Below are 12,154 nucleotides of genomic sequence, written 5' to 3'. Positions count from 1 at the left end.
TTTTTTTTTTTTTTTTTTTTTTTTTTTTTTTTTTTTTTTTGCTACCAGGGATTGAACTCGCTTCCTTGGGCTTGCAAGGCAGGCCACTGAACCACTGAGCTAAATCCCCGACTCCAACCTTTGATCTTTTTTAGCAGAAATTTTAATTACATTTTTATAATTTATTATTGAAAACTGCACTGAATGCTAAATGTCTACCTTTATAATAAATAAATACAGTTATGGTAACACAATAAAACAAAACATAACTCTGATAGCCATTATTTTTCTGTTTAGGACGGTTTAAAGGTTTTCTTTTGTCACAAAAGTAGGACTGTACCTATACAAAGACTCAAAATAAGCCATCTTTTTAAACAAAAAGGCAACTATTCACCAAAGACTATCAATAGAACATGTAACTCTAATAGGATTTGTTAAAATCAGTCCCATCTAATAGCATGTATGAAGTGTTCCCATATAAAATATCACATGAAGAAAAGAATTTATCAGTGTCTAAGGAAGTGAGTTTGTTCATAAACAATCTGACGAGTTACCACAGAAAGTGTTTCCTGAGACATAAGGAAATGCAACATTATTTTTCTTGTACTCTTACAGTTCAAGGCTTTTCATTCAATAAAATAGCTGAGGACCTGAAATTGAGAAAATACATTTGTGTACAAACAGCTTGTGAAACTTAATAATTTTCTTTTTTTTTTTGCATCATCAGAGGGTATCACTGAGATAATAGTTAACTTGAGCACTCAGTATGCAGTTCAGATGTGAGAAACACTTCTCTGTATAGGAGTCTGTGCTCTTTAATACTATTTGTGCAGATGTCCAACAGGCAATTTTCTCCCCGTCTTGTAGTATTTTAATCTTTCTAATAAAAGCAAGAAGTAACAAGCCCCTGTAGACCAAAGGGACTAGAGTTATAAGCTGAGGATTTCCTTTTAATGTTTTATAAAATTTTGATATATGGAATTATTATTATTATTATTATTATTATGGTACTGGGGATTGAACTCCAGACCTTGTACTTGTGAGGCAGGCAGTGGAACCACTCAGCTAAATCCCCAGCCCCTGGAATTCTTGATGCAACATTCTAGAGCAAGGTGCTCATGACCAGCTGTGCCCAAGGGATTGATAAAGGAAAAATCTCTGTTTATTCTTTGTGATTTGATGCACAGATAAAAAACTTCACACGCAATAACGGAAGTTGGCCATTACTAAGTCACATCCTGGTCTTTCAGTGCCTCTATAAGCAGACAGCTTCAGTTTTCTAGCTCTTGTAGCTTTTACTCTGCAACATTAAGCATGTGTATATCCAAGACCAAAGACTGTCAAAGGCTTTTCAATTAGTTTATTATTTTTCACTGTCTCTTGGTCTTGACTTTACCTTTCAGTACTGTCTGCTATTGCTCATTGGGGTGTTCTCAACTGTTCCCACATTTTGCAGGCTGGTTGTGAAAGGGAGCTTGGGAAGGATGTGCCATCGTGGCAAGGTTGTGAGACACCAGGATGCCTCCAGCAATAATCCTTTCCATGGCTGCGGGAAGTCATCCCGGAGCCACACCTTCAGCGCCTGATGGGTACCTGTATGTGGCACCATGGAGCTGGGGATGAATCGCTTGCTGGTCTATTACTGACCAGGGAGCAGATGTGACAAATAATTCCTTGTTAACAGTTTCTTAAGCTTTCTCGGATGTGACCATCTTGGTGGCATCTGCCTCCATCATTCCCAGGGATGTATGTTCATGCACCAGGCCATGTGGGGAGTATAGATGAGATTTGGTGCATGTTTCAGTGGACCCTGAGGAAAGCTGAAGGGCTCAGATTAGTGCACATCAAAGGCTGCCCTTCATATGCTGCTCTCTTTGAGGACCTGGGCTAAGGCCTTCTTATCCAACTGGCCACCGTGGGCTGCATGCACTAAAAATGCCACTTGCTTCATCTGCTTTAAGGTAAAGACACTGATGAGGTGATTGCTTTGTTCACTGAGATTGCAATGCAAGGAGACACTATTACAGCAAATCCTGTAGGTTGCAGATCCTCTGCACTCCTAAGGATCGCTCTATGCCATCCTGCAAGTGGGAGTCATAAAATATCTTGCTGAATCCAAAGGCCTTGGCTCCAACAGCAGCTGCCTTGCCCTGTGCCACCGAAGTGGATGAGGCCCAGTGTCTCGCCATGGACTTTGGCTCCTCCTGAGGCCACCTCACAGATCTTTTCACATTCTGTGCCCTCTTTCCTTCTCCTAGAGCCTGGTACAGCCACATTTTCCACCGACACAGATTAAGGATGTGGCAGATGGTGGAACCGGCCATCTCTTCCATAGCTGCAGATGAGATGTTGCACACAGTGATCCCAAGCTCACAGGCAGTTTTGATGTCCATGTTGTCACAGCTGCCTCAGATCTGCGTGATGATCACTCTTGGGGTCTTGAAGTTCTCAAAGTCTCCCCTGGTGAGGGTGAGTATGCTGTACACTATGGCACCCACGGCCTTAACACCTTTTCACAGATCTCCTGTGTGGACTGTGTGACACAGAGGCCAGGTCCTTCAGGCTGGGCATCTCCACAGTGCATCCAGCAGTGCCACCAGGAGGAGGGCTGCAGGGGGCTGTTCAAGTTCTGGGGTTGGATTCCTTCACAAATTCTATCCAATCTCTGTTGCTTTACTTTGTGCTTATCCACAAAGGCCATTCTTTATGGAACTTTGCAACTCTCTGATTGAAAAGGCAAAGCAGCCATCCAAGAACTTTAGGGAACTCACAGGAGTCTGTGAGCCTTATGCCACTATGAGCCCATTGTTAACCTGTCCACAAACTCTATGGTTCAAGCAACGGGCTATCAGTCCTTTTAAGAGACATAGCTTCATAGGTTTAAAACCATGTAAGGTGATGAAACCCTGTCAGGGCCATTGAAGTTCACTGCAAAGGACACCCACCTGGGAGGCAGTGGTAACAGCGGCTTCCACCCCATCCACCTGACACTGCCCTTTTGCCCTTAAAGGAAGCACTTTATGGCTTCTCTTTGTCATATCCAAATTGCCAGCACCACTAAGGTTGTGTCTTGGGCCATGAATAAGTCAAATTAAGATACTTTGAACACAACTACTACAATATGACAATGATACTGCAACAAGTGATCTGGTAAACTAGATGATAAACTAGTTGTCCACTAAGCAGCTAATGGGTAGATAACCTATACAGCATGTATGTGTTAAAAGGATGGTTCACATCCTTGGCAAGACATCTTGAGATTTCATCAGACATGCAGTTTAAAGCATAAATTATTGATTTTTGTCATTTTCAGTTCAATAGCTTTGAACCTTAACTAGCCACAGATAACTAAAACAATAAAAAACATGATTAGGAAAAACTACTGTACATTCATTAGCGGGCACTTGAGACAGTTTCTGTGACACATTTAGAAAAGAATAAGTTAAAGTAAATCATGGAAGTGCATGTTGGAGCAAAGCAGATGCCTGGATGTTTTATTTATTTATTTATTTATTTTGTAAGATGACCAAGACTTCAATGCTCATAATTCTGAGACTTGGCTTTTTTTTAAATGATACCGTATTTTTTGTCTGTGTATAATTTAAAATTAAAAAGTAAGACTTTCTCTAAATCTTACAATTTTATTACTGCAGAATTTATCATTCTAAATTGCTTACTTAAACTGCAGGCTTAAACACGATGCTTATCAACATTTTCATCATCTTCATCTGTATTTGAACTCCAGGCAGGTTGGAGAGTATGGGTAAAGTATGAAGAGTAAGAAGGGCGGATGTGTCACAAAAGACCATATATATATATTTTTTCTCTCATTGAGTTTATTGGTACATTTTAGGTATACAGTACAGTTACATATATCATTGGGATCTTGTATCTTTACATGACAGGTCTTGGTTCTCATGTTTTCCCCTTGTCCCTGCCCTCCCTTCAACACTCCTCCCCTCCACATTTACAAATACTTATTTCCATTTTTTTCATTTTCTCATATTTTTACTTTTCCTTTATTACCTTTCCCCTTCCCACATAAATATTTATGATATACTATAACATTTCTTATTTGATTAGTCCTGAAAAGTCTGATGGTTGTTCAGAGGGCAGATATTTGAAAGCACAGAAAATATGGCATTGCTTTTGAGAATGTTTCCTTTGCAATATTTGTTCTGATAGGTAGTAATTAATTAAATTATAAACCTTTATTTTGATTAGATTTTTGTTTTACAAATTAAAAACTAAAGGAGATTCTGAAATGTACAGATGCATTTCTGTACCTAGAAAAGGCTAATTCTAAATGATCTGTTTGATTTCTACTACATTTACCATAGGATTCTTTGATGTGCACTCTTTCCTTATGGTGGATAAATATCAATGTATGCGTAGGTATGTGTAGAAGAACAACAGTTATTGAAGGGGATGAGGAGAGCATTTAGCTTCTTAGTCCAAAAACAGCAGCTTATCTTTAATGCAATTATGCATTTATTATGTTAATACGGTGAATACACCAGTTGGTGTACATGTATTGAACAGCAAATAGTAGCTTTAGTATTTCTGACTTTCAGGAAAACTTATGAAGGATTAGATGATCAAATATGTTAAATTCAGCTGATTCCATTAATAAAAAATCCATTAATAAATAGAACAGAATAGAATAAATGGAATAAATAGAATTCCATTAATAAATGAAGGATGTGTAGTATAATTATCATATATATTACTTTTTTCTTATTGTTGTGACAAAATACCTGACACCCAGAGTAAAAGGAGGAAGGATTTATTGTAGCTCACAACTTGTGGAGGTTTCAGTTCATAGTTGGCTGGTAGGGTGGCATTGCAAGAGAAACAGTTATAGCAGGCAGAATGTGAAAGACAGAAAGGCAGCAAGCAATAAGCAGCAACAGTAACAGCCCTCTTTTTGTCCCTTATATTTTATTCCAGGTTACCCAACCTTAGGGCAGGTAGCACTCACACTCAGGGTAGGGTACCCTTAATGCTAACTTTGAACTGTGTATCAATCCTAGCATCACATTATTAATGCCAGCATCACACATTCTAGATCCAGCCATCTCTGAAAAGCCCTGTCTTTGACCACATGAGGATTTGAGAGTACACATGTCATAGCATTCTGCTCTTGCACCCCACCAAAGACTCATGCACATCCGTTTACACAAAAGGCATTTAGTCCATCTCTAGGAGTTAGTAAAGTCCTATTAGTTTGAGAATTGCTGAAAAGTCCAAGATTAAAGTCTCCTGAGATTAAGGAAAGCTCTTAGCTGCAAGGCCCTGTACAAATGAAAAGAAAGTTAAACACTTTCAACATACTATGGCCAAATACACATTACCATTCCAAAGGTATAAATAAGGAAATACAAAAGAATGGGAAAGCAAGTCCAAAATACAGAAGGGTAAACATTAAGTCCTGTAGGGAATTTGCAGCAAGATTGAACTCTTGCCACACCTATGGCACTGCATGTGGTAGCAGTTCTTATGGCTTTGCTCTTGGCCTGGCTTTGCTCGCTCCTGTAGCATTTCTCAGACTTTCCATGTTCCTGGCTTTTCTAACCTTCTGAGGTCTCCATTGGACCTTCAATTTCACACTCACGGCTTCGGGACATACTGCCTGGCTTTCCAGGCCTTCTTCTGAAATCTGGAAGATAGCCTTTTTGACTCAGTTCTTGCAGTTTGCATGCACCTAAAACCAATATCACAAGAATGATGCCAGGGTCTTCTAGCAGCTGGAACAGCAACCAGGCTTCCTTCTCTCCTGGCTAGAGAGATACAGAGTCTATTCACCAAATCCCTGGAAAAACTTTCCTAGCTGCTACCATTCTAGAACATGGTGTTGTAGGGCTCTTTTCTTAAAGCAGTCTTTCACTTTGCAAATCTGAGGTTTCAAAGCCTGGAGTCCTGCTGTTTTGTGTGATATCTTCAGGCCATCTTTTACTGTCCTCTTACTTTTCAGCAAAAAAGTTGTCTACGCTCTCTTTTCAGTCTACAGCTTTACTGGAGCGTCCTTTCTTGCCAAATTCAGAATGTTTTAAATTATTCTGCAGGGCTCTAGATTCTCAATATAGATCTGGCTAAAAGTCCCCAAGAGTAGCCATACCACCCCACTAACAAGATACTCTAGTATCTTGATATTACTTCTGCCAGATTAATCAGTCAACCACCATTAGTTTCAGGCTAAAAGTTTCTGGACATGAGAAAAACACAGACAAACTTTCTGTCAAAGCATAACACACATTGTCTATAGTCCAGCAGCTAATGCAGTCATTTTTCCAAGCAGAAACCTCCTTGGCCTGGTATTTACCGTCATCATTTCTATCAGTATTCTAGTCTTCTGAAATCTGATCAGAATTTCTCATAAAGTACAGTTTAAAGAATTTCAGGGCTGCTTCTTCGGCTGGCATCTCCAAACCTTTGCAAACTTTTCCCACAAGCCCATTCCAAAGAGTCTTGAACCACATGGTCAGGTATAGTCTAGTAACCACCCCAAATTCTGTGTTGGTTACTTTTTTCACTGTTGGGACAAACTGTATGACACCTAAAATTAAAGGAAGAAAGCTTTATTTTAATTTACAGTGTGCAGTGGTTTTCATTCACTCAGCTGTCTCTAAGGCACAGTGGCATGGCAGAAGGGCATTCCAGAAAATAAATAGCTCATGTCAGACAGAAGGCAGCAAGTAGCAAAGTAGTTAACCAGCAAGTTTAAAGCAGCAATAATAGCACCCATTTTCTGTCCCATACAGTCCATCTAGGCTACCTACTTAAGGCAGGTAGCACTCACACCCAGAGTAGGGCAGCCTTAATCCTATTAGTGAGCCATGAATTAATCCCAGCATCACATCCTTAATGCCAGCGTCACACATTTTAGATCTAGCCACCTCTGAAAATCCCCACCTATGACTGCATGGGGCTGGATTACTGTAGTTTTATCTCAAACCTGCTTTCTTGTCCTTCCTTTCCCTTTATTTTACTTTCCTTTTTCCCTCCTCTCACACCCTGCCTCCCCTCTTCATTCTTCATTTCAAAATAGTTTTCGAAAAGAGAGGCTTTCCAAAACTCAGAGAACTAGATGCAGAAATCTGGAACAAGAATATCTAGGTGACAATTACTTTCCTTCTCCTTTGCTGGAAGTGATCTTGCTGATATAATGTTTAACTCAAGATAAATAAAATTCAATAGTACAAATATTTTCCTAAGCAGAGCATACAGATTATTAATGTAAATTCTTCTGGAATGATAACAGAAACTGGAATGCATAGTTAGTGACAAAGCAAAAATTCAATTTATTGATCAGTAGCAGCAGTACTCTACCTGGGTAGAAAGTGGCTTTGGCAGAATCTTTCCCTATAGGAAGCCCAGAGCTGGGAACAAACTGCACTAAGGCAGGCTACATCTCAATCATTTTATTCATCCATGGATTCATGGATTACATCTTTATTGAAGCCACAGACTCTTTTCTCATCTCTGCAACCCATATGCAATATTGTACAGTGTACTGAAAACATGTTTCCCTAAATGTGCTTATATTTTTGCCTTGTTGCACAGATAGACATTTAGGAAATTTTCCATTTTCTCAGTTACAAATAAACTATATGAAAATTTCTGGTAGATATATTTATTGGTCTGCAGATATATTCCTAAGGCAGAAAAGTTTATATATTTACAACACATTTTTAATTTAAAATTAAGTATTGTTGTTTTGTTTTGATATATACCCTATGTCTGATTAGTTAGTACATCATATTTTAAAAAGATAGATTCTAGTGTTTTAAAATAGGTGTTCTCTTATTTCAGTAAGTGGTATATAGTTAGCAATTTCACATTTAATAAAAATTATATAAGCAAGCACATTAATAGCCTACATTATTATTAAATATTCAACATCAATGTCCACCATTTATTTGCATTTTGAATGCATATATATCACATGTCTAGGCCCAGTTAATCAGCTGGCATCCTTTTAGTTAATGTTGATTTTAGCTAAAATGTGAAATTTTCACATATTAGCACATATCCAGACTAATAGAGAACCATGTTTAGTACTATGCAAATTAATCAAGGTCATAGGCAAGACCCACAAAATAATTAAACCAGGTTAAGGGAACCATGCTTTGGGAGACTAAGAATTTTAATTAAAACTGTTATTGAGTTCAAATGAGGGGGTTCTGTCTGTAATTAGTGAGTAATATCTTTCTGCATTAATCAACATCACCAAAACTGCCTAAATTAACACTTTGCTTTTCCTATATTGCTTCAGGTTTATGGGGTTAGTGAGGAGTAAGTTATATAAAAAAGTAATTAAGATTAGAAGGACACTTTTAAAAATCTTGCTTTGCTATCTAATTTAATCATGGGCACCATACTTGACAGCAATGAATTAACACATATTTGTTGAATACATACTACAAGAGAGTAACAGAAAGACAAAGAAAGTTCAGCTGAGTATAAAAGATATATGATGTGTTAGGCAATGAATTAGAGATTTTGTAACCACTGTCATTTTTTTTCTTACAGTACTACTTTTGTAGTTGAAAATATGCTTTTCCAAAAGGAAATGAATAATTGACTGAAGTTTGAATGCAGATAATAAAAGTGAGATTGGGGAGCACAGATTAGGTTTTCAATAATCAGGGACTCTTCCAATGAGACTTTCTTTTGTCTCACCCAGTTGCTGATGCAAGGAAAAATCCCTTAGTCCTCTCATCTCACCTTTAGCTAATGCTCCAGAGAAGACCAGCACAAATCCACTGAGAGCACCAGATAACTTTCCAAGGTACGTGCACTCTGTTTTATGTCATTGTCACCACACAGATGAAGAACACATTCCTTGGTAATAATAGATAGAGAAAGAACAAGGAAGTTACTCTCACGGATGCCTTTTGAACATTCAGTCCCAAGGAAATTGAAGCAGGTCTCTGACAGATTCTGAACTAAAATTCTATGAACTCTAAAATCTGTGTGTTTGCTGTGTGTGCTTCCCCACACATAGGACCATGGTGTCCTCCAATGGGAAAGAAACACATGCACAGACCTTACACCAGTCCTGTTAAATAGATACACCCTGTCTTTGGCCTTTACCTTGGTTTCCAGCCTAGGCCTGATTTTACAAGCAGTGGATCAGAGCATGAGATATTCGGGATAAGACAAAGATGAACTCTGGAGTATTACAGGGGGCTAGAGTTTCAGAATCCCTTTATTGATAATCTTCCATTCAAGGCTTTTTTCCAGGAAGCAACATGGCCCTTCACTTTACAAGCTGAAACAGGTCCCAGGATCTGAAACAATGTTCTGTCTCTCCCTTCTGATTTCCTTCTTTCTTTCCCTTCCCTCTCTTCTTTCCTTTCCTTTATTCTTCTTCCATCCTTCCCCTCCCTCTGTCCTGCTCTCCATTTTCCTCTTTTATTTCTCCATTTCAATAATTATTAATATTGTGCTGCTGAGTGCTGAATGGGAGGATGTAAACATTTCTAAGAACTGGAGTTTTATAAAAGCCTTTGTAATTTCTCACAGATCCTTGTAATTCTCTTTTCTGCCTTCACAACAATCCCACCTTTGTTGTTTAATGAAAACACAGGTTTCTTCTAACAGCTGATAAATTGTTTGAAACCTTGTTAAGATGACTCTAAAAAAAAAGGTTAACATCAGTCTATTTCCCTTCATAGAAGACCCATATGAATGCTTCATATGGGTAAAATGAGACTCCAACTTGAGAAAAATTCCAATTGCTTACCTTGTTATTTTGGGGAATTTTGTTAAAATTTGCTTTGGTTTTGTCAATGTTATAGCTATACAGCACTTTATGAAGACCATTTGGGGGGGCAAATTTTGTACATATATATATTAGAAAACATTTAGATAGAAGCGTCTTATTCCTCACCGGCACTATCTCTTAACTTCATTAGGGTGATATTTCTTCATCTTTACCCAGGAAAACTGCTTCTATCTCCAAAGGCAAGTTTGAAATTCCATTTAACTTAAATTGCTTAAAATTGTTTAATAATTACAGGACACACACACACACACACACACACACACACACACACACAGATGTTTTGGGGAAAATGAGGACCAAGTGGTAAAAAGACATAATACATTAAAAAGGAATGAAATTTAAGAAAAACCTGAGAACAGAAGTGGCAAAGAACGAGGGTACATTAATGCACAGTCAGCTTTTGAATTGGGAAGTTTAAAAGAGCAAATAGCTTCTGAAGCAAATACGCATAACGCTACTATAGATTTCCAGATAATTAGGCTTGAGAAATGGCAAGCAATATATTCACCTACTGCATTTGTGTTCTTTTAAGGCACCCGGTATTTTTGTTTTTTTTAGTAGATAGTCTGAGGCAGCCAAGTGGGCTTAGGTTAAAATTGAGAACAGTACAGAGAATCTTCTAAGATTTTGCAGCCAAGCACAGGTCAATTAATTTGACTATGGCAGTGGGCCTCCTAAGTAGCACTGACACAAGTACAGACCTTTTAAAGGGCCTGGTTCTTTCTTCCTTTCATTTCATGAACATAATAGTAAAAGGCACAGGAAGAAGGGCTGGGAGACTGGCCACACTGTGTATCAGGGATTGACTGATGGCAGGGAATGGGGACACTGGCTTGGTTTATAGTCTGGGACATATCCCTCAATGCCTTCTTTATACATTGGAGTTCAAGATGCAGAGTCCTCCTCCTTTCATCTAATGATTTTTTTTTTTTTGCCCTGTACCATGAGAATCTTTTAAATTGAAAATCTTCCTTTATTGGGTGATCTGCTGAACAAATACTCAGTGGCATACTACAAAATAAAACTGTTGTGAACTAAGATGTCCTTTATTGTTAACATGATGTCTCTTTCTTAAGCAGCTTCTACACCCTCAACAACATACTAGGTTTTCTCCAGTACAAAAAGTAGAAACATAAAATCTAGTCTCCAGCAAATTTCAGATTAAAGCATTTCATTTTTTAAAAAAATCTTCATGGCTGAGTAATATTCCATTTTATGGAAAATGTCAGCCAACATCATCCCAATTCCCAGGGAAATATTTGAGATGACACACTGTTAAGTCCACAGTAATTGGTAGCTTCAGGATAAACATAAGTCTTTTGCTTTCTAATAGCAGTGAAGTGAATAAACCAGAACCCTCTAGACAGTGGAAAGCCTAATCTGGAATCAGCAGGAGGATTTTAGAGTCCAGGTCAAGTAGAGTTTTGAGAAAGTGAATGTGCATCCCAGTACCCCAAAAAAAAAAAAAAAAAAAAAGTAAAAAGAAAGTGAATGTGTACAAAGCTGAAGTAAGAATCACTCTGTTCCAAACACACAAAAACTCAAAGAAGAAAGGCTTCTGGCATGGCTTCCCTGATACTTCTAAGTATGCTCAACAGGAATGCACATTACTGCCCGGGGTTGGTTTTGTCATCAGGGTTAGTTCTAAAAGGCATCAGATCTTCAAGGATACAGGGTCCTTGGCAGCAGCAAAGCCTATGCCCTAGCAAATCCTTCCCAGGGCAACTCAGGTTCTAATAAGGTGAGGAGACCAAGTATTCAAAAATACAGCTGTTGCTGCAAGCCATATGGGAAGAAAGTGGATTGTTCAGGCTTTCTATAATCTCCCATTACACAAAACTATTAATCAGTAAACCCCATGTCTTGTGTCTTAAACTCCCATTCTTGAATTAGAAAAAAGTCAATGGTAGAATTTGAAGAAAGTCAATGGTAAACTAGGCATGGAGCCTTAGAACTTCCTTCCAATTTCTTATACCCTGGTTTGTGTGAGTCAGAGCAAGGCACGTAGGAGCACTAGTAGCACTACAACCCACTACATTCTTTGGATATCTACTATGCTGACTGCACCTCCAGAATACTTCAGAGGAGAACTTTTAACCCCAAACTATGTCCTGAAGTTTTATTTACTATGTTCTGGAGCATATGCCCCTCTGTCAGGAAAAGAGGATGCAGAACTGATTCTTTAGCATAGAGACTCTATAGAATAACAGAAGACACAAGAGTGCTACCAGATAAAGGTGATGGAAAAGTAAACCAGCCAGAGTCAGCAGTGTTAAAGGTCATTTAAAATTAGTGAGGACAGAAAATATACACCATAGTTTAGTTATATGTCATTTACATTAACACATTACTTATCATCTGTTTATATTTTGCCACTAAAGCTAG

General features: G+C 38.2%; 1 pseudogene; it reads right to left on the bottom strand.

The window, feature by feature from the left end:
• Window positions 1-1,391: 1,391 nt before the first annotated feature.
• LOC104871914 lies at window positions 1,392-2,680 on the bottom strand (annotated as a pseudogene).
• Window positions 2,681-12,154: the final 9,474 nt, after the last annotated feature.

Source organism: Fukomys damarensis, unplaced genomic scaffold (assembly GCF_012274545.1).
Source record: "Fukomys damarensis isolate Sample0158 unplaced genomic scaffold, DMR_v1.0_HiC HiC_scaffold_30, whole genome shotgun sequence".
NCBI classification, from domain to species: domain Eukaryota; kingdom Metazoa; phylum Chordata; class Mammalia; order Rodentia; family Bathyergidae; genus Fukomys; species Fukomys damarensis.
The sequence above is the reverse complement of the archived record's forward strand: the minus strand, read 5'-3'. Positions and strand labels throughout refer to the sequence as shown.